Source organism: Podarcis gaigeae (assembly GCF_964106915.1).
Source record: "Podarcis gaigeae genome assembly, chromosome: 3".
In the NCBI taxonomy this organism is placed as follows: domain Eukaryota; kingdom Metazoa; phylum Chordata; class Lepidosauria; order Squamata; family Lacertidae; genus Podarcis; species Podarcis gaigeae.
The window spans coordinates 50507528-50529720 of record NC_139680.1 but is presented as its reverse complement, the minus strand read 5'-3'; the positions used below and the strand labels follow the sequence as shown (position 1 = coordinate 50529720).

Here is a 22193-nt window from a genome sequence, read left to right as displayed (position 1 = left end):
GCTTAACAGCACAAGGACCAGGATTACCATTACTATGCCTGCTGTATTACTGGGTGGGATAAACTGTACAGGGTCAGGGGAGGAAGAATGCTTGCATGGATCTCTCTGACCACTTGCATGAATGTAGGAAGAGAAGGAATATAGCAAATGGGTCAAAGGGATATGGTACTCCAAATGATTCTCCATAAAACCTCTGTGCCTACTACTCCATGCAGTAATGTTCTTGGACAGTCCTTTAAAATAATAACCCTACTCCAAAAATACAGCCCTCTAACAATGGCACTACACTGCATTTTAAAAGTGCTTTTCTCCCTAAGCGAGTTGTAGATCATGGATTATATATATATATATATATAATCATATACAGCAACAACAGAGTATTTGAGAGGATGCGTCCTGAATATTAATTCAAGTGTTTGAATTTTAAAGATTTATGTCAAGAGACAAAAACAATGTCTCTAAATTACCTCAGCATTAGGGATAGAGGGGCCATATGTGTTTGTGCAGATTTCTTTGCAGAAGAGGGTTTTAACATATTGGTTCAATATGCAGGTGTGGTGGGTCACTTATATTTGTCTCCAGTTGGATTTAGCTCATGCACTGTACATAATTCAGCTTGACAAGATTTTCCTTTCAGTTTGCCTTATTACTAACCTATTTTCTTCTCTCTCCCCCCCCCCCTTTTCTTCTTCTTCTCTTTTTTTTTACAACAGCCCCCTCGCTTACATCACCGTGTAGTAGGATTTAAATAGCTATACATGCCATGTTTCTCCTGGAAACAAAACACACGATTGGCCAGTCCGGCAGCCAGCCTCTGCCTACCAACAGGGATAAGCCCGACCTCGCCAGCCAATAGCGGCAGGGCTCGTGCCGCGGCGAGAAGCCAATGAAACGTCTGTCACTAAGGGAGGGAAATACATAGAAGCATGAAAGGTCTGTCGTGTGTTATAATATTCTCATGCCATGTCAGTGATTTTATTTTCGCTCTGATCTTAATGTACTTTAAATCGTAGATTAAAGAGATAAGTGGTTGATCCTTTGCTCGGGGTTCTAATTCGGTATCCAGAGAACGGAGCTCACTAGGAATGCGATGTGTAGTACTATCAGGTTGTAAAGGGGAGGGGGAAGGTGGAGGAGATTTGCAGGAGTGTGCAGTAATGTAAGTACAGTTTTCTCCCTTGCTTTCTGGTGTGTGTGTGTGCCCCCACCCCCTTTTAAGGATCCTCCGGGCAGTGAAATGTAGCATAAATCTTATGCCGAATGTAGCTCCTCTTGTGCTGTCTCTTCCCTACCCTCCTTATTCCATTTTAATTTTCTTGGAAGGGCTTGGGAAAGCAGAACAAAACCATCTTAAGATGGCTTGTGCGTTCAGCAGACGGCTGAGATTTAATAGTATCCCAAAATGAATGTTATGCAAAGAAGCAGCAGCAAAAAAAAAAAAAAGAAAGAAAGAAAAGAAAGGTAAATACATTGTTTACATGGATACTTGTGCCTGTGTGTGTTTCTTTGTGTGTTTGGAAAATAAAGTGGAGCCGGGGATTGAGAGCAAGGAGGGAAAGAGGGGTTAGATGTACTGTTAATGTCCTATCAAATCTTTGGGGTTTTTTTACAAAATAAGGAAAGGGAAAAGGGTACTGGCTTGTTCAGAGATGCTGAAAGACTTGCAGGCTGCTGCTATTGCTGCTTGCAAATCCGTGACAGGGTTTTTATACATAAGAGAAGCTTCAGGAAAAGCCAGTGTGGAGCAGTTTTTTAAAAATCCAGAATAGTAAGCAGTGCTTTCTGGGTTACAGTTTGGCACAGCCAAAATGAATGTACCTGTCCATTGAGCCAAAGCAGATAAATAAGCCTCTTTTACAAAATTTTCATCCAAACCTAACATAGGTGGACTATTTTAGAGAAAGCAGAAAAGAAGAAACTGGGAGGATGATTTAGAGCTTATAAATGAAAAGTGCATGTATATAGCACTGCAAGCAAACTAGTTGAGTATGTAACGGCAGAGAGAAGCTTATGTTTACTTCTGTTTTATTGTCTTTTATTGGCTTCATTTCATCAATTCTGGGCCTCTCCTCAAAGCAAGACAAAATAAATGTTTCCCAAACAGAATGTTAAAATATATTTAAAACCTGAACAGTGTAATATGACTAGATAACCACTAACAGCTGGCTGTTTGGTTGCCACACACAACTTTCAGAATTAAGTGAACATGGTAAAGCTGTGGTACTCATGTGGGGCTTTGAGACTGTTGCATTATGTGATAATAGTTGACTGACTGAGTGATGTGGAAGAGGTATGCTTTTCTAGACTGAGAGACAAACCCCTTAAAAAGCAGAGGCAGAGCAACAGCAGTTAGGCAATCTAGCTTGCTTCATTTGATGACCAAGACATGTTTCCAGATGTGAAAGAAAGTGGCATTTGCCAGCAAAGGATAATATTACTGCTTAAAAACATTTCTGTTTAATTATCATTTTTCACTTAAATTTTATTTTTCTTGAAGTGTTTTTCTAAATTGAACGTTGAATCCAAGATACCCCTAAATATGTTTTTTCCCTAGGATGTTTTAACAAGGAAACAGGTAGTTGGAATCCTTGCTAGTTTCAACTCGGGATAATGACTCTCAGATTACAAATTGCTTGGTAATGAAGCGGAACAAAACCAATGTGGAACATCAGAAACCCAGAATCTCATAGAACAGCCAGACCGTTCAGAGGTCCTGTTAGAAATAATATATTTTTCATTATTCTTCCTCCTCCTCCTCCTCATATTGTGAATGGCAATGGTGGCCCTCTAATCTTTTGATTCCACAGAGGGCTGAATCAAGGTCATAGGGTTATACTTACAGCAGCTCACCATAAACCCAGCTCTGGATAATGCTCTCACTTCCTCGTTAATAAATTCTCTAAATAAAACAAACATTAAAACAAATCAACTGATGGCAGTAATGATGTTTCTAGGATTTATGGGTCAGCATAAGTACTAGAAACGTTAACACAAAACTTACGGTCCAATGCAGAAACTTGTACGTTTTAGATTTAGGGCTTCATATGGAAATATAAAAAGACAGCCACACTACACTCCTAACCACATTTCTGAAGGGACAAGTTCCAACTTGGGAGTGAGCTGACAGTCTCACATTTTTCTAATCGATGTTGTTGCTTTTCATACTGAAAGCATTGCAGCCACGGGCAACGTTTACTACCTTGGACAACTGGTCAGAGTTGTGGCCTCTTTCACTTTGCTGGGTAGTCCACTTCTAGATGATCCACATTATATCTATCCTTCACCTGTGCTTATTGCACTCTTATACCAGCGATTTTGGAAAGAGAAGCAGCAGCAGCACAATGAAGCGCGGGGCCGGCCTAATTACTTCCGATACATATTTTATTTGAACAAAGGCACCAGATGGGTAATAATACATTAACATTAAACAACATATAATATAACTGAAGCCAATGCAGTGGATGGATCATAATAAAAAACTAAATCCTACCTAGCCTAACTTCTGCCACCAAAAGCCAGCCTAAATAACATTAAAAAGTCTTTAAATGTTTCCTAGTGCTTTTATCACATTTGGTGAGATATCAGTGTAATAACCTAACCTTAACTTAACCTTGCAAGAAATGACTTTCAAGTTCTAACATTGCAGTAGAGAAGACCTCACAACATACTATTGATGAGTCTGGGAGATGACAATGTGGAAGAAGTAGTCATGTATTTAGGATCCAATTCAGTAAGGGGAGCAGAGATGGGGAATGCATGGGAAGTCTTAAAGACCCAAACAGGAGGTGGGCTAATGCAGTGTGTTTAAGGAGATACTTGGGCAGCTATTTGTAAATAAAATTCTTCACTTCTAGTGTCGATTTCTTGCCTGAGGCAAATCGATCCATTCTGTCCCATGTCATATAAACCGATCTAAAAAGTACAACAACTTATAATAATTTCTGCCTCAAGCATTTGGGTGCAGATGGTATGTTGGGATTATTATTTTTTTAAATAGTGCCACAAGATCATAAACATATTGGGTCCAGTTGCACATATCCCCAAAGAACGACAATTCAGCTGCACAGACCTTGAATGGCGGTCAAAATTAAGATGAGTCAAAGACTCTTCCAAATAAACACATTCTGCATTTTCCCATCCCAACATTCTGTGGAAAAGCTGTGCTGTCTGGCTAGCTGGCCTTCCATTCTAAGAAACTGCCATTTCTCTATATTTAATCATAGGCATAAGTGAACCACGGGCTATTTTTTTCCTGTTTTCCTGGAGAGAAGTTTTTATATTTAATTTTATATTATTTTTTGGTAGAATCTTGACTTTTTAATTAAAGATCAGAGGCACTGAAGGGCTGTTTCTTTTTTTGAATCGTGTACTTTGCAGGATGAAATATGAAGTGCATGTTCACTTCATCATCTTTCTCCACTAGTCAACAAATGCAGATTTAAAAATTCCCATAAAAGCAATGGGACGATTCTCCTCTCTCATGTGCTACAAATAGGCATTAATTATCAACATACACTGAGCCCAAACCACACTTGGTAGCAAACAGTGATGTCACTAGGGCCCCTTCTGCACTGTGCATTACTGTGTGCGTGCATGCAATGTTGACTCAGATTACTTACCACACAACTGTATTCTTTCTGATATTATGCCTTTCAGGGAATGAGATTTTTTGTCGAACTTACTTATACCCTTTTTCTGAGACAATGGCCTCTCCTAGGAAATGAGTTAGTGAAGCTTGAATTTCCATTCTTCTTAGTTGTCCTACTCATTTTTTCATAAAATGTGTAACTACCTTGAATTTTGGCACAAGTAGAGTGTGCATTATAAACATTAAATGAGGCATGATCCCCACATCTGCAAGCAACAGTCAATACTTTCTGTGTTTTCTGTATTGTTACTTATAATTGTGGGGACTGTTGTCTAAATTTGGATATTGGAAGAAAGGATAAGCAAGAAACAGAAATTCAAGGAAATGGAAATGTGGAAACAATTGTGATGCACCATGATATCCAATCAATATGATTCTTGTACAACAAAGGCACTTTCTGGTGGCTTTAATTTCTTGGACCTGGTATGCTAACTCAGTACTTCGTTATACTTCTGTCTAAATGCACAGGATTCCCCAAAGCAAATTGTTTATTTGCTTTACATTTTTATACCACCTTTCTGCTCCAAAACAGCTAAAGCATTTTTTAAAAGTAAAACACTAAGAGCATAAAAACAAAATTGGAATAAAACAAGGACAAACAACACCAAAAAATGGATAGAAGTTGTCTTTAGCAATTAAATTGTTGAATTTAAAAGCCTGTCAAAAGAAAACCTCTGTGATATCTGAGAGAGATACAGAGATACAACTAGGAAGTTGATTCCAAAACTGTAGTGCCACCACTGACAAGGCCCTGTTCTGAACACTTACGCTCAGACACGATATCTAGTGTGTGTTCAACCTGGAGGAGAGGGGAAAGAACGTACAAGTAGAAAATGTGAAAATGACCGACATGGCTATAGTGCCCTTGGAACACCACCACAGCAAATAACAAGCAATATACTGAACACACAGTGTGTGAGGGATTGAAAGAGAAGAGGGAGTAATGCTACCTAAGTGCTCTGCCACTGTTAGCTGTCCACCCTGTGGGGGAAGAGAGACTACACTGACTGTGAGTAGACATACTCCTTCCCCTTTGGGGGTTGTTGTGGAACTCTTGCGAGAATGGGGACAGCTTTTTCTGCCCCATTCATCCATCTGTGAGAATGCAAGGTAAAAATGCTCATGAGTGTTGGCTAGTACAGTAGTGGCAACAGTTGGAGTACCTGGTCTTTGACGGCAGAGAGCTTGCATGGCTGCGCGATAAGGGCCTTGCCTGTGTTCGCGCGATCCTGCTCCTAATTGCTGCAAGGTAGGAGCAGTATAGTTCAGACGATACCCATATTCCCATAGGGAGGCATGGGAGCGGGAGTACCCTGTGTGGGTGCTCTGTCCTGGCATCCCCGGGTATTGGAGTGGAGTAGAGTTTGGTGTTGGATATTTGTGTCTGGAATTCTAGAGAAGCGTTAGCGATGTGCTCCAATTTCCAGATGTGTTGCAAGCTCAGGGTTCAAAGTGTTCTTTCTTCATAATTTCCTGCTACCAAAATTCCCCCTTATGAGCATAAAATGTGTGTGATGAAAAAAATACTGCACCTGATCTAGGGATGGTGTAAAGTTGCACCATTGACCGGGGTGTGCATAGTCTGGGAGAGTCTAGAATGGAGCATAAACATGATCTTCCTCTGGTTTTGGCCATTCCACCAACGTATCTGAACAATTGTGCCAATGTATCTCCCATGGCAGCAGCATATCTGGTGTTCTGCCAGCATATAGAGCTCCCATCAAATCTTTTATCTCCTCGTCCAGTAAATCTTTAGTATGGGACTGTGCCCTTAAAGACTGTGCCCTTAAAGACTGGGCATTAGATGGAAAGTGGTACACTTCAAGTGGTAGCCCATATAGATAAATTACATTGTTGTGGCACACAACTGTAACAATGAAAAGCTGCAGGATGGAATAATGTTGCCTCTTCAAATAGATGAGTTTACACCAATGGGAGGCCACAGCAATTCTGCACCAAGACTGATTTTCAGATGGCAAAGCAGGTGACACAGATCAGATGCATGTTACTGACACTGCAAACCAGTCTATGCTGTGTGTGAAAATATTAGGGCAGATGAGCACTGTAATTTTTTCTCTTTATTTTCAGAAACGCTTCCAGTAATTTTAGCCAGTTTAAAAAACACATCCCCCATTCAGACAGATCCCAATCTTACATCAGTAAAGGTCTCTACCTCTGGTAGGAATTTTTTTAAAAAGATCATGAATATTTGTCGAAGCAAGTATCAGGCTTCTGTTTCATAGTGTAAAGAGCTGAAACAAAAAAGTACATCATTCATTTTTTTTCTAGTCAAAGACATTTTAATTTAATTATACTGGACCTTAAATGCCGGGCATAAACATAGGCTAAGAGGAAGAAATAGTTGTGATTATGTAACAGCTAATGGTGCCCTATTAGAATAGCGAGTATACCATGATAAGAGAGCTCCTTTCCCCTTTCCCCATCTTACAGAATTCTTACAAGACTAATTACTTTCCTTGCAACTCTTCAGTGAAACTTTGTAATCCATACATTTATTGGCTATAGGAGGACATTTCCTTCTCTGCAATAATAAAATAAAATTTAGTCTTAGCTAGAGATACAGGCATCCCGACTTGAGGAATCCCAAGTCCTGATACCAGTAATATAGACATACATATTATGTATTATAATCAAGTCTGTGATTGCATTCCCTCTTAAATGTCTCTGATCAGTCTATGTATCGATTCATAGACCACCAGTTGTCGTTTTGGTGATGCAACTAACTTCTTTTCTAGCTATTGTTGGATTTTTAGCTATATTCTCCATACAGTAGTTTTCTTTTGTAACCGAACAAATGAAACATTAGGCCGTCAATGAATTACATAATACATTTGAGATCTGGACTTTACGGAGAAAACATGCTGTTGTTCCCGTCTCCGTCCCCCACTCACATGATATAAAAGAACCTCCCAGAACTTATTTATGGTGCAATTCAACCTTGCAACATTTTTCATGGGAGCACACATTTGTGCAATTAATAGTTCCAATGAGCATAGTTCCAATGAAGCTAAGATGTGTTATTTATGGGTTGCTAATTTGGTTACACATTTTACTGTGCTGGACTGCTGGTTAGATGTTTGTCCGATGAATTATGTGATATTTGAAGGCTTTAAAACTCTTGGTCCCGTAATAGGCATTATCATGTCTAGTTGATGACAATCGGATGTTAGCATAGAAGTGCAAATGTTACTACAGGATACTTACACTTTATTTATCTTGAGACACCTGAACTCTCTTACATATACTAACACAGGGGTAGGCAAACTAAGGCCCGGGGGCCGGATGTGGCCCAATTGCCTTCTCAATCCAACCCGTGGACAGTCTGGGAATCAGCGTGTTTTTACATGAGTAGAATGTGTCCTTTTATTTAAAATGCATCTCTGGGTTATTTGTGGGGCCTGCCTGGTGTTTTTACATGAGTAGAATGTGTGCTTTTATTTAAAATGCATCTCTGGGTTATTTGTGGGGCCTGCCTGGTGTTTTTACATGAGTAGAATGTGTGCTTTTTAAAAAAATGCATCTCTGGGATATATTTGGGGCATAGAAATTCCCCCCCAAAAAATATAGTCCGGCCCACCACTTGGTCTGAGGGATGGTGAACAGCTGAAAAAGGTTGCTGACCCCTGTACTAACAGATTTATTACCTGTATAGTAACACTTGTTCTTTATATTTCTTTGTAATATAGTTATATAGTAATATAGTTGTAAACTATTAGCAGAATTCTATACAACTTAAAAAGTTGCCTTGCAAATTCTATGATCTGGCGTTTTCACATTTTATAAAAAAGGAGGAAATTGCCTCTATTCTTTCATTAAAATATGAAATTGACATAAAAAAATAAACAGCAGTTTGAAAGATTACTTAATATTTCCTTTTTAAATTCTCCATGCAAGACAATCACTCATTGATATATCATATAACTATGTTCTTGGTCATCGCTTTCCAAATTTTATATAGCACCCTTGCCCTTGCCCTTCCCCACCCCCACCCCCCGCTTTTCTGCTTGAATTATCCTTCAGGATGAAGGCTCTAAAGTTGGCTTTCTAATTATATAACATGGAATGACATAAGGCCAAATTCTACTTGTGCTCTCCACCCACCCTATATGTCTCCCACATAGCCATTCTCTTTCTACATTAAATAGAACAGTATTTCATAAAAGCACATTATTGCAGAGCATACCGGTAATTTTACATTAATTTTTAGGTTCTTTTGTAAGTACTACAGTGGGTTTTTACCCCTTATTTCATCCAGTATTTGAGGGGATGTTTAAAATATCTTGTCCCTTTCCAGAAAACTGTGGACTCTTACTGTATTATGTATTGATTTTGGTTTGGACTATGACAAATGTATTCTATATTTTGTGGAAGTGTTGGCAGTTGTTTTACCAAGGGTTTTACCAAGAAGGCCATTTGCTGTATAGATTAGAAAACAAATAAGAATTATAATGCTCAAGGATGTGGCTTTTCATACTTTTGGCCACTTCTCCTCTAAAGTTAACACTGTACTTTACAAAGTAAAATAATCTTTAAAGTAAATCCTGCTATCCAAAGTGTAAAGATGGTGGGCCAGATCCAAACAAAAATATATGAATTGGGTGGAATTGTTTCAAAATATGTCTGCTGAACTTGTTGTAATTGGGAAATGTTGTTCAAATTATTACTAAAATGTATTGCAGCAACCATGAATTGAGTGGAGGAAAAAACTAACACAAATGGATACTGCTGTACTCCTTTTTGGACAGTCGTTTAACACACAACGTCCAAATCCTGCAGCACAGATCATTTACTTACAAGCTTGTACAAGTTATAGCATAAAATAAATTTTAAATAATTTGATATAAATAAGAAGGATATATACATCACACAAAGACGCCAATTGTTCTAGGTACCACGTTTCGAAAAAAGGGTAAACTAGGAAACCCAGAAAGCAGGACATTTTAAAACGGGCCTTTTCAATACTAAGACTATTTTTTAAAAAAATTAAATAGTCATTTAGCAATCTTAGAACTTTATAAAAGCTGCACTTCTTTTAATTCCCTCTCCCCCCTCCCCAGTAATTCCGAGTCAGATGCCATCAGCAACATTTACTCTTAAGTAAGAGAGTTGAAAATGTTACTGTTAACTCTTTTTCAATGCATCAAGCTTAATGCATCCTTTTTTTAAAAAGAGCAACACAAAACCAAATACACCATCAAAGCATTTATAGCAACTTTTGCTATATGATTTTAATTTTCAGAAATTCTCCAGTAGCGTCCATGTTAATACATGTAGCATAGACCAGGTCATTGGCTGCACAGTAAAAATAAAAAGGATTTCTATTTACCTTTTAACTGTTCCAAGATCTATCCAAGTGATTTAGAAAATGTTGACCTGCAAAATATAAGAGTAATAATCTAAAATGTTCTATATCTGAAATTGTAATTTCTATTTCCATTTTCAAGGTGTATGCTGATGAGACTGATTATGTGATCCTTGAGTCTTACATAACCAAGACTTGCATTACAAGCGTTTCATCCCACCCTTAGCCCAAGATTTAATGAAGAACAAAAGAAAGGAATGTAGCTGTTTATCTTTAATAAACCTTGTTGCGATACATTGGACACATATCAGATTTAATGGAAATACAATGCATGCCTAAAATTATGGTTATGTAAGTGATAAATAGGCAACAATATAGACAGATAGGTATGCTATAAAGTAATATTGTATCAATTTTTACAACACTCTTTTTATCAAAATAACAGGTTGTCTACTATCAATGGTCTGCCTAGATAATGAAACTAAAACATTGCTTTGCTTCTTAAAATGAACATACCACATTTCTTTTTAACCCTTTTTTTGCTTTTCTACCCATCTTGCAGGTAGAAATAATTTCCTAAAGGGTTTAGGTTTTTTTTAATGGATAGAAGAGCAGAATGCATATAAAACAATACTATGCAACTACATTCATATTAGGATTGTGTCATCCTATTATAACAATTTTAAGTTGAATTTATCATAGTATATATAAAGGGCCTGTTACCCAAAAAAGAGCCTATTTGCTAAGCCTAACTTACACCTATAGGTGGCAGTCCGCTTTCACTAAAAAGATGCTGGACTTCTCATTCACAGCGTTCAGAACTTGTGCATGGAAATTATACTGGTGATGTGCATGCATGTACGTGCTTGGAGAGAAGGGGATCAAGGAGGACCTATGCTCATTAAACATACAAGGAGAAACTTGTGTAGCATTGTAACCCATTTACAGTTTCCAGAAACGAGTGAAGATTAAATGTGACTTCAGAAGGGTTGTTGTGAGTCTTGGTTTAATTTATTCACTGATCAGGACTGAATTAATTAAAAACATTATAGATGGAAATAGCCCAGTAGTTCTGCAAAATAAATTTTCAGCACCAGCAACTAATGCGTCAGTTTAGTTTTTATATCGGAACTCATTACTACTGGGACTTCCATGATCCAAACCTCATTTCTGTTACCCAAACCTTCTATTATCTGGTTATCAGCATTTCTGGCAGTAATGTCCTGAAAGGCCAATACCAGACCCAAATTAGGGCTACTGCGCAAGCCCAGCGTTTCATCCATCTTGTCTTAATATTTCACTTGCTGAAGCAGCAAATCAAAAGACCCTGCCCTTTTTCTCATCCCAGTTCAGTGGCTATGATAAGCTGAGATTTCACATAAGGAAGAAAAGGCAGCCCTGTATCATGAGGTTGTTAATGTTTGATGTTTTATTATGTTTTCATATGTGTTAGAAGCTGCCCAGAGTGGCTGGGGCAACCCACCAAGATGGGCAGGGTATAAATAATAATAAAAGTATTATTATTTGCTATTATTATTATAGTCCTATAATATTCAGACGCCAGTTTGCGGGGAAAGGCTGTGTTTGAATTATTGCCTAAGAATACCTCACAAATGGTGACGATTTTGCTATTCTCATTTACCACATTTTTCGCTCTATAAGACGCACTTTCCCCCCTCCAAAAATTAAGGGGAAATGTGTGTGCGTCTTATGGAGCGAATGCAGGCTCCATGGCTTCAGCGATAGCAACGCAAAGCCTCTGAAGCGCAGTGGGAGCGCTCCCACCTCGCTCCGGAGGCTTTGCGTTGCTTTCACTGAAGCCTGGAGAGCGCACCGACCCCTCTCACTCTCCTGGCTTTGCTTCGCTGGAGAGGCGCAGCGCAGCTTTCCCTCTCTGTGCAGCACCCCTTCAGCCAAGCGGGAGGAGAAATGGAAGGGGCTGCCGCTTTGCTGAAGGGGTGCTGCGCAGAGAGGGAGAGAATTTTTTTTTCTTGTTCTCCCCCTCTAAAACAAGGTGCATCATATGGTTGGGTGCGTCCTATAGAGCGAAAAATACGGTAATTATACAACCAATGCAAGAAACTAACTTATACTGAGTTGGCTCAACGCTCCATCTACCTCCACATTGTCTGCACTGACCAACAGAAGTGCACCAGAGTTTCAGGCAAATGCTCTACCAATGAGCTACAGTTCTTACCCCATAAGCTGCGGCCTGGTTTATGCACTCACCTGACCTGTGCTCCATTTTATGAGCTGGAAGAGGAGTTTCTCTCTTCCATCATGCATATAATGTAACAAGGGAGGCAGGTGCTGCATTCACAGATCTCTACTTTGATGGCATGGTTTTTGCTTTATTAGCCACCCTGTTTTTATAAAGGAAGAGCTATTAAAACCGTTATTTAGACACATGAGTCTTCTGCTTCACGTAGGCCGTGAATAGTATAAGAAAGGCCCGGAAGGGTGCCCCTCTGTGCTACCTCCTTAATTAGAGTGCTAGTCCAATGGGTGTATAAATGGCAACGTTTGGATAAGTGTGCTGGTGCTGGCACTATCATTATTACTGCTGCTATTTAGCATTTGTTTAGTAGAATCAGTGGACCATTGCACTGTCTGTTAAGAAGACTTTTACAGATAGGACAGAGGGAAACGGAAAGGGCAGGACTTGATAAGCAAAAGTAGGAAGGATAAAATAGTGATGACTGCAGGCAAAAGAATAGCAGCATCTCCAGACTATCTGTAGTTCAAGGGAGGGATTGAAGTGAACACGAAATCTAGGTTTGCACAGCTAAAGTAGGTGAAAGAGCTCTGCCGCAACAAATTCACTTTTAAAAAACCTGGTTTTTGCAGTTAAGAAAGTGATGGGGAAATGAAACTACAAAGTGTGGGGTGAATGAATGATTAGCAGGAAGATGCACAAGCAAATTGGGATGTATTCAGGATGAATGCTCATTGTCATAGAACCTCCTTGCAAACAAATAGAACAAATTCTCAATAAAGACCAGACAGAATTTAACCTCCATGTAAGCTTTGTGTAAGCAAATGTGGGTGAATGCTCGATAAACAGGATGTCTGGAGGAGCCCTGAGGACAGAGTGTGCTAGTAAAATATCTGTAGAAAAGTTGAGTAGTGCTGACAGATTCGAAGGAGGGAAGAGAGGTGACTTAATAGACAGTGGTGGGAAGATATTTAGGATTAGTGCATTAATTAAAAACTGGAATATAAACTTAAATATTAAATCCATTATTTTTTTAAAAAAATTGGTTGTAAATTATTTAGTCTTATTGTTCAACTGACTACGCTTTTACCTTTAAAATGTCAAGGATTCTGTATGATGTAGACTATTTCCGTGTTAATATTCCTAGCACCCTTGAACAAAATTAGCTGAACAAATATTGCAGTGATGATACCCTGGAGTAGTTCCCCAAGTCCCATTACAGTTGGATAGAAATAAAACCTGTTTAGGACCAACATTTCCTATATATAAGATACACCTTGAAAATAAGATTCCACCATTCCCAGAGCCGAAGGTTTCTGTAGCAAAATGGCACACAGTAAAAATGAGGCTTTTGACAATTGCAGTGTGATAAAGTGGAGCAGGATCCATATGTACTGTACTCAGTTTTGCTGGAGTTTATGAGGCTTTCACAGGGAATTCCTTTTGCAGTATAGATGCAATTGATAGAGCCACAAAAATTAGATATGGAGGAGAATTCAATACTCTTGAAATAGTATATGTATCCTGTTATGGCCACAGAGGCCTGAGCGAAAAATGTAAATCTTAAAAGTCACTTAAAAGTCTGGATAAATCATTCCACTTCTCACTACTTCTCAATCACTTAACTGAAGGCAGAAAGAAAGCAGAACATTTAGACTGCTGCTTCGAGCCAGACAGTTGCTTCGGTACAACTGAACCATGGATAAACAGTATAAAAGGCAGACCTTTTACATTAAAAGTAAATAGATTGGAAGGTGGATGGTTAACTATATTCTTGCTCATCAGCTTGACTTCTAAAACCTCTGAATACAAACAGAATAATTTAAATATTTTAGGATTTCCTTGATTCATAAAGGAGCACTCCTCAATTCTTAGATTAATTTGTACAGTCTATACTATATACAAGTGAGGAGATACCAATTCATAATGTGATGGATGCAATCTAAATGCAATATATGCTGCTTGACACAAGTTTCCATTGCTTCGAAGACATTTTTGTTGGGATTGTTTTATAGAGTGTAAAGGTGCACCATAAAAGCACCATCTGATGCTTTCTAAAAACAAGTCCTCTAGCTCTCTTGACTATTTTATTCACCTTTGGTTGCAATTTTAAACATGCAGTGCAACTGTATGCATGTTTACTTGGAAGTAGACAACACTATATTCAGTAAAGCTTACTCCTAGGTAATTGTGGATAAGATTTTTCCCTATTCCTACGGAACTCAATGGGATATATGTCAGAGTAAATACAGATATATTTGGGGCATGAGTAATATATATAATAATTAAAAGATTATGTCCCTGTGCCCAAGGTTACAGTCTAAATAAATCAATACCGGCAAATTCTGAAGTAACAGATTTTGCTGCACTAAATACAGCTAAATACGATGGAGCAAGTACTGTTTGTAAACCACTGTTGAATTTAACAGTGGTAGTAAATATTAGTAGCTCTGATATACTGTACAGGAGTAAGCTTACAGAGTCCCGAAATACATGTTTTTGTTTCTTTACGGGGTTTTTGTTTTGTTTTGTTTTGTTTTACATTTTACACGACCTTAGGTTGAATATCTGGAAGATGAATCTTATGTTCTTGAGGAGTTAGACTTCATATTGACGGGATTCAAGAGATGAATTCTGGATATTTGTAACGAAGAGGTGATTAAACGAGTCATCTTTTGCTATGGTCACTTTTGCCATATGCTTATTTCCCAATTCTTCAGAAATAAACGTTTTGGACAGCTAAAAATTGATTTGCTCTGCAGAATGCAGCAGCAAAATACGAAGCATCTTACTCGGCAACATACTCCCCCCTCCGATATGGCTAAAATAGACATCACTGCACTTCATCGTTATACAGTGCTGGTACGATCGCAGTGCAAGTGTATCCTGACGTATCCGTTGAAAGGTAGTTGTTTCAGACTATGATTCTCTGCTTTTGAAATGAAAATGTATTAAAAGTGTTCGGTCAAGCAGTTACTTTGTTTTAATAGTTAATGTAAATAAATATATAGATCAGTTAGTACTATGTCTCAAAGCAAATGATGTTTTGCAGTTATTTTATAAATATACTAGCTTCTCCTAAGTATACAATATAATGTCACTGTTTGGGAAATCAAACTTGTGTGACTCATGAGGTGTTCGTAGGCTGTCACCACTGCAAGGGTTACATCTCTGATTGCAACTGGAACAGAAATCCATCTGCTAAAGCTGTGATTAATTCATTGATCAACTGCCCATGCCAACTAATGGATTCATGCTATTCGCCCTGATTTGAGGATTCCTTTAAAAGTTAGGTATTTTAAGATAGGTACTTATCGCTCTGCATCAGCATCATGATTAGCACCGGAAATGTGGAGCTTTCAAGTGAGTCCCCAGATTTAGCTGTGTGTTAATAGGATGGACACAATCCAAATATATTTCAAGTACAAGGAAATTCTGATTGCAAGGAAAAACAATGACTAATCTGATGCAAAAATGCCAGGTGCCATCCAAATCTATTAAATGTAAGTGGAGCTTTTCTATAATTTAAAATGCAATGTGGATTACACTCTTTAGTAATGACAAATTACAGGCAAAATAATGGAAGCAGATAAAATATGCTTACAGATAGGCTAAAATAAATTGAATAGTAGTATTGGTTTAATTTATTGCTTTTAAGAATGCTCATAGTACAGTTTCAGAAGTGGTGATAGCCATGTATTTTAGCAGCTGAGGATGAAGTTTTGATTGAACAATAATTTGTTTTTTTTAAAAAATAAAATAAAAAATAAATGATCATCCTCTGCAACTCTGGAAGTTTTGGCCAGCAAAAACAGGAAAATAATGCTTAAAAATAACTATTGATCTTATCTTTTTGAAGTGCTTTTAAACATTTTTTCTTACTGAAGTCTGCCCAAGCTGACTCAAACGTCATCAGATAAATATAGAAAAATCGCCTCCTTGCCCGCTAGAAAGTTGAAGCAAGGTCAGGTCTACATACATATCATGTAATTTAAGGTTGCCAGATGTCTCTTACTTAAAGGACTTTCCTTATTCCAGAACAGCACAGCTCCATAAATGCAATGATCATCCCTCCTTACTTTAAAATCTTCCAGCTCCATAGAACTTCACAGAGACTTCAGCTTGGCAGTCTGCTATGCTTTTAAATTTTGATCTGGCAACCTAATTGCAGCAAAACTTCATCCAGCATGTGTGTATATTTCATTATTTCCCTGCCCTCAACTCCTACAGTGACAGTTTAGATAACTCCACACTTACATAAGCCTAGCTTTCCCCCCACTACAGTTTCTGGTTGTTCTTGCTATCAGGGTTGTTAAAAAAAAAAATCATTTACCATGATTTTTTTATAGCTTTTTTCTGTTTTGTTTACAGTAGTATTTATATTTGCAGCAAAGCATTTGAATCTATTTTGAAGTGTGCTAATTCATACAGTAACAACCTCTAAATATAATGCTGTAATAAACATTGTTGTGCATTGTTGTTGAATTCAGTCCTTCTCTACATACTTGGCTGCATCTGTCCTTCTGGTATATTAAGGTTACCGTTAATTAAAACATCCACCAAGATAACTAAGTTATAGTGCATCAATGGGGAGAAGTTGATAGACTACAGTTCCCATAATTCCTGAACGTTGTCCGTACCCTTCTAGTGTCCCGATTTTCCAGGGGGAATCCTGGAATTAAGAAAGCCATCCCGGCTTCTGATTTCATCTCGAACTGTCCCTATTTCCCCTGCCACTGCTGCTGCTGCTGAGCTTGGAGAAGAGGGTGAGCTGGGGCTTGTCGCAAGCAGCGGTGGTGGTGAGGGAGCATCCCACTGCCTCTCCAGGACTACAGTGGTACCTCGGGTTACATACGCTTCAGGTTACATACGCTTCAGATTACACACTCCGCTAACCCAGAAATAGTGCTTCAGGTTAAGAACTTTGCTTCAGGATAAGAACAGAAATTGGGCTCCGGCGGCGCGGCAGCAGCGGGAGGCCCCATTAGCTAAAGTGGTGCTTCAGGTCAAGAACAGTTTCAGGTTAAGAACAGACCCCAGGAACAAATTAAGTACTTAACCCAAGGTACCACTGTACCGCCGCTGGCCTCCTCCCTTGGGCAGCTTGTAGCGGCTGCTGGAGAGCGGATGAGGAGGAGAAGAGGCTGTTGCCACTGAGGCCCAGCCCCACTGACTCTGAGAGGCAGGCAGAGGGCAGGGCCACCCTTGGTGGGAACAAAGGAGTGGTAGAGTCTTGGTTTTTCATTAAAGAATGCTTTGTGCATCCACATCTAATCTTCTTTTCTAAAATTTATTTGTTGGTGTATGTTTTTCTTTTTGTAACCCTACCAAAGAATAAAAGCGGGATTAAGGAGTTTTCTCAGGACAGTGGAGGGTGTGTGGGCTGTGTCCCATTGGTAATGGCACCCACCCTTCTTCTGATAGGAAATGTTCTGCAGGGAGGGGAACAAAAAAAGGGGGGGTGTTGAGGAGGGTCTGTTGGGGAGGAGTAAGAAATGTCCTTATTTTCATCTGAGGAATGTTGGAGGGTTTGCATTGTCCATGCTGACTAGGGCTGTTGGGAGTCAAACACCTGGAGAGCCACAGATTCCTCACTCCTGTCTTGTGGTGTCAGAAGGGCTGGAATGTAGCTGGAAGGATGGGCAAACTTACTTAGCAAAAGCGTAATTGCCCGTGTCTCCAAAGACCTACTTTGGGTGCGCCTATGAATTTAGATACATAGAACAGAGCTTGGGAAATTCATTTTAAAAGGGGTTGTGTTATGATATCCAAAAAAAGGAACAAGTTCCAGATGCAGTTCATCCTTTTATAAAACTGACTAGTTCATTTCATCTTGTGTTCATCCAAATGATCGTCGGCAATATGTTTCACCATTCACTATGTTACAAGATGCAATGCTGAAGTATAAAATATACTTTAGAACACTAAGAAAGCATTGAAACATACACACACATACAGAGAGAGAGAGGGAGGAATGTGAATTGTTTAAAATCCATGAACGATTAAAAAGTATAAATGTGTGTAAAAAAAAAAAATACATGCAAAAGAATGGACTTGAAGATGAACTAGAAATTATTAGACCCCCCCCAAAAAAATAAAGTCCCATTTGGAATGCAGAACTTCTAATTGTTTTAGATCCCACCCAATATTATTATCATGGTCCGTTATTCTTCAGAGCCTTTCCAGCGACTTAACAATGCCTCCATCATAGCTTGTTTTAAACCGTACATTTTTCTATGAAGTGCAATAGTTATTGGATGGCAGAGTCAAGATAATTGATGGTAATTGGTTTTTTGTAGGGGGACATCTTCAACGAGCTCATTTTGCTTCGGCATCTTGCACTTTAGGATAGTTATATTCAGCTGGCATAATAAAGCATATGGGGATCCTTCAAGAGATTGAAATTTGCATATTAAATAAAGGTATATTGATTTCTCTCTTGGAAATATACCAGGCCAAGACACAATGTTTCATATTTAATATTTCTTCTGGTACTTAATTTTTTAATAGGTTGGTAACATGTAGAGTGTCTTGGCCTGCTTTACTCATCTTTTTTAGCAATTTTTTTTTGAGGGAGGGCTTTTCAAATACCCAGTACTAGGTAATGGGTGACTTTAAATTTGCATATATTTAAATGAATGACAAAATGCTACTATACTATAGCCACCTTGAAGAGTGGTAATCTTACTAGTACTACAACAAATGAAGTTGAAAGAAAACTATTTTCATAATGATGACACTTCAATTATACTATTGTTTTAACACTGTCAGTGAGTTTTGCGGAAGCTGTAAAGAGTACTCTGCTCAAACCAAACCAAATCATTTCTTTTTTTAAAAATCTGATCTACAAAAATGTAAAGGTACATCCTAAGATAATTGCATTACATTGCTAATGCAAATCCTATTCAAAATAAAAAATAGGGCTGTATCATTTGAGTCAATTAGGTTATATTCATGGATATAAAACCTTTTGATTAAAGAGCTGCTCTTTATTAAACCAGGAGATGCATTTTAAAATATATTAAACTATATATTTTAAATCCAAGTATTTGTAAAAATTGCAGGCAGCAGGCTCATCCCTGTTTTTTTCCACACGGGTATCTATTGTGTGGCACATACATACATACATAATCCGCAAATAACTGATATATGATGCTCTATTTTAAAACTCATTTTATTCCCCTTCACTTTTATGCAGATTTGATTGATTACTCAGTTTAACCTTATATGGTTGATACGAATTAAGGTTTCGTTAATGGTGTGACAATTATAAAAATTGAGAACAAGTTCTTAAAGCATTTTTTCAGCAAATAACAAAACACACCAGGATCATTTTCTCCTTATAATTGTCCCATGAATTGTAGATAGGTGAGGATCCTGCCCTGCCCCCCCCCGCCCCCCGCAGCTTGGGATACCTGATAGCACAAGATTTTGTTTTGTTTTTCATGTCATAGATTAACAAACACTTACCAATCTGTGATTGTAAAAAGAAGCAACTAAAAATAGGAACAAAGTCTACCAAAGAGTGGGGTAAATATATAAAGTTATGACCCAGTGATTGATAAATTATAGCAATTTTGAATCAATATGAAATTCCTATGTTCAGTCGTATTCGTTCTGTCATACAGGCATCAGTTTAAATGTATGTGATGGGGGGGTGGGGAATGACAGAGAATTCAGTTACATAATCCATTAACCAAGACGGTTCAGCAGAATCAATGTCACATTAGGTGCTTCATGGCAGCCAGTTGCTGGAAAACAAACAACAGAAGCCACATTTTGCAGAATGTTTTTGCACAGCACTCCACCTTTGCTTTCCCAGGGTCCCTGAAAGAGAGTGTCGCTTTTGGGTCTATGCTGAAGATTGCATGGTGGCTGGAACTAGTGCAGAATGCATCAACCTGACTCCCAAATGTATGGCATGCTACAAGAGTTACTGGGCTTCTTCACACTGGCATCCAGGCTTCATTCAAAGTGCTGCTTTGATCTGTTTGAAAATAATTTGTTATGTTGTACAGATGTGCCATATTCTTCATACTCTTCACAGGCGGAGAGAAATCTGTCAGGAAACAGTGGACCAACGTAAACTAATGGCATTCCTTACCATAGGTAAAATATTGTTCAGGTGAAACATTGTTTGTGTAGATTCTTTGTTCATTCTTATTATATACATCTATTTTATTCTAGCACTTTGCACGTAGCATGCTTGCTTGCTTGCTTATTTATTTACGAGACATTATTTCACACAAAGTATTGGGTGAAACACACAAAGTATTAACTCTGGGGTTTGGGTTGTTTTTAAGTTAGGGCTAGTAGCCTTTTTTAAATAATATTTTTTTCTGTAAGAAAAATAATGGTTATTCAGGTGAGGGCCTTGGCAAGCCACCATGCCTTGTCTGTTCTGTTTCTTGTCAATAATATTAGTTGGTACACATCTCAGTATCTTAATGTATAAGAGTTATTTTTTTCTCCATTCTCTGACAGAAATCAATCAAAATATAACCCCTTCAAAGATTTCAGCCAAAACAGAAATATCCATAATAAGCAGATTCTATCAAGGCCTGGCTCTTAAGATTTATGGTTAAAGGTAAAGGTAAAGGTACCCCTGCCCGTACGGGCCAGTCTTGACAGACTCTGGGGTTGTGCGCCCATCTCACTCAAGAGGCCAGGGGCCAGCGCTGTCCGAAGACACTTCCGGGTCACGTGGCCAGCGTGACATCGCTGCTCTGGCGAGCCAGAGCTGCACACGGAAATGCCGTTTACCTTCCCGCCAGTAAGCGGTCCCTATTTATCTACTTGCACCCAGGGGTGCTTTCGAACTGCTAGGTTGGCAGGCGCTGGGACCGAGCAACGGGAGCGCACCCCGCAGCGGGGATTCGAACCACCGACCTTTCAATCGGCAAGCCCTAGGCGCTGAGGCTTTAACCCACAGCGCCACCCGCGTCCAAGATTTATGGTTAGCAATGTATTAGCAAGATTTATGGTTAGCAATGTAAGATTTATGGTTAGCAATGTATTATTATTGTTGTTTTATGATTTTCTAGTGTTTAAAACTGCGCTACTTGCTGGTTAAAAAAAAAAACAGAGGAGAAAACAAGGGAAGTGAGGAATAACGGATTTTTGCATACAATAATGTATATGAATAAAAATGGAAATTTAAGAAGAAAAACAAAATGTGAACTATTTTATTTCACAAGAGTCCTCCCATCCAATATTTCTTTTGGTGAACAGTTAGAAGCCAGTGGTGAACTTCGCCATTCCCTGTCATGGATGTAACTATACACAAAACTGAAAGGTTTCCCTCGTCCTGTTAATGCTACAGTGAGCAAAAGCTTAGAAAACCGAGAAGCACAGATTTGGCTCAGGAGAAAGAGGCTGAATTGTTATTTTTATCATAATGTTATTTGATGAGGAAACTCTTTTTTTGTTCTTTGTTTCAAATTAAATAATCTTGACTTTCTAAAGTCCAGTGCTATGCTTTACTACATCAGCCTAGGTGCTCAGAATGAACACAAAGCAGGATGTTAGCAAAGCTAGTTAACATCCCTGACAAAATACAGAGATATAAATGTTTAGGGTCAGAGTACTAGTCAGAACCACTACCTGACGACTGAATCAACCCTTAAAGATGAAGAAACAGAAGAACTGAAATGTTTCTAAAAGTTGGCAAATTATGGGAGTGACAATTAATACACTTCTGTTTATTACAAAAGAAATACATAAACAACATGACAAAATTTGGTGGTATTTTAGATGTCCTCATTAAAGGCCGATGACAAATTTCCAGTTGATCATATTTTAACCTGGAAAATAAAACCTGATCTTGTCCAGAAATATCTAAGGAAACCTATGTAGGATGACGTTTGTAACTGCTATCTTCAAGTCACACAAGCAATGTTTCTTTCTCTCCTCCACCCCCGCCCTTTAAACTGGGAAGAAAGAAGTTGCTGTAATTGTAATATTTCATGTATCTCACTCCTCTGCAGTTGCACACAGTGCAGTGTACA

General features: G+C 38.5%; 1 protein-coding gene and 1 long non-coding RNA gene across 13 annotated transcripts in view; one reads left to right on the top strand and one right to left on the bottom strand.

Annotated features, from left to right (window-relative positions):
• Positions 1–22193, bottom strand: part of ARMC2 (armadillo repeat containing 2) — a 90605-nt gene that overhangs the window by 49371 nt on the left and 19041 nt on the right. For 7 of the 10 annotated variants that reach the window (XM_083731143.1, XM_083731138.1, XM_083731139.1 and 4 more), the window contains exons 2-3: positions 9996–10042; positions 2841–2899 (exon numbers count right to left, since the gene is read on the bottom strand). The gene's annotated coding sequence lies outside the window, so the exon portion shown is untranslated. The remainder of the gene's footprint in view (positions 1–2840; positions 2900–9995; positions 10043–22193) is intronic. The other 3 variants (XM_083731126.1, XM_083731141.1, XM_083731132.1) reach the window with 1 other exon arrangement.
• Positions 872–21843, top strand: LOC310841034. 3 transcript variants are annotated; one of them, XR_014562276.1, is made up of 6 exons: positions 872–933; positions 14746–14841; positions 14949–15091; positions 20234–20295; positions 20671–20779; positions 21196–21843. It is a non-coding gene; the product is annotated as an uncharacterized lncRNA (long non-coding RNA). The 3 variants fall into 3 exon arrangements; XR_014562277.1 differs by lacking the exon at positions 872–933 and adding an exon at positions 947–1159 and having other exon boundaries at positions 14949–15077; XR_014562278.1 differs by lacking the exon at positions 872–933 and adding an exon at positions 947–1159.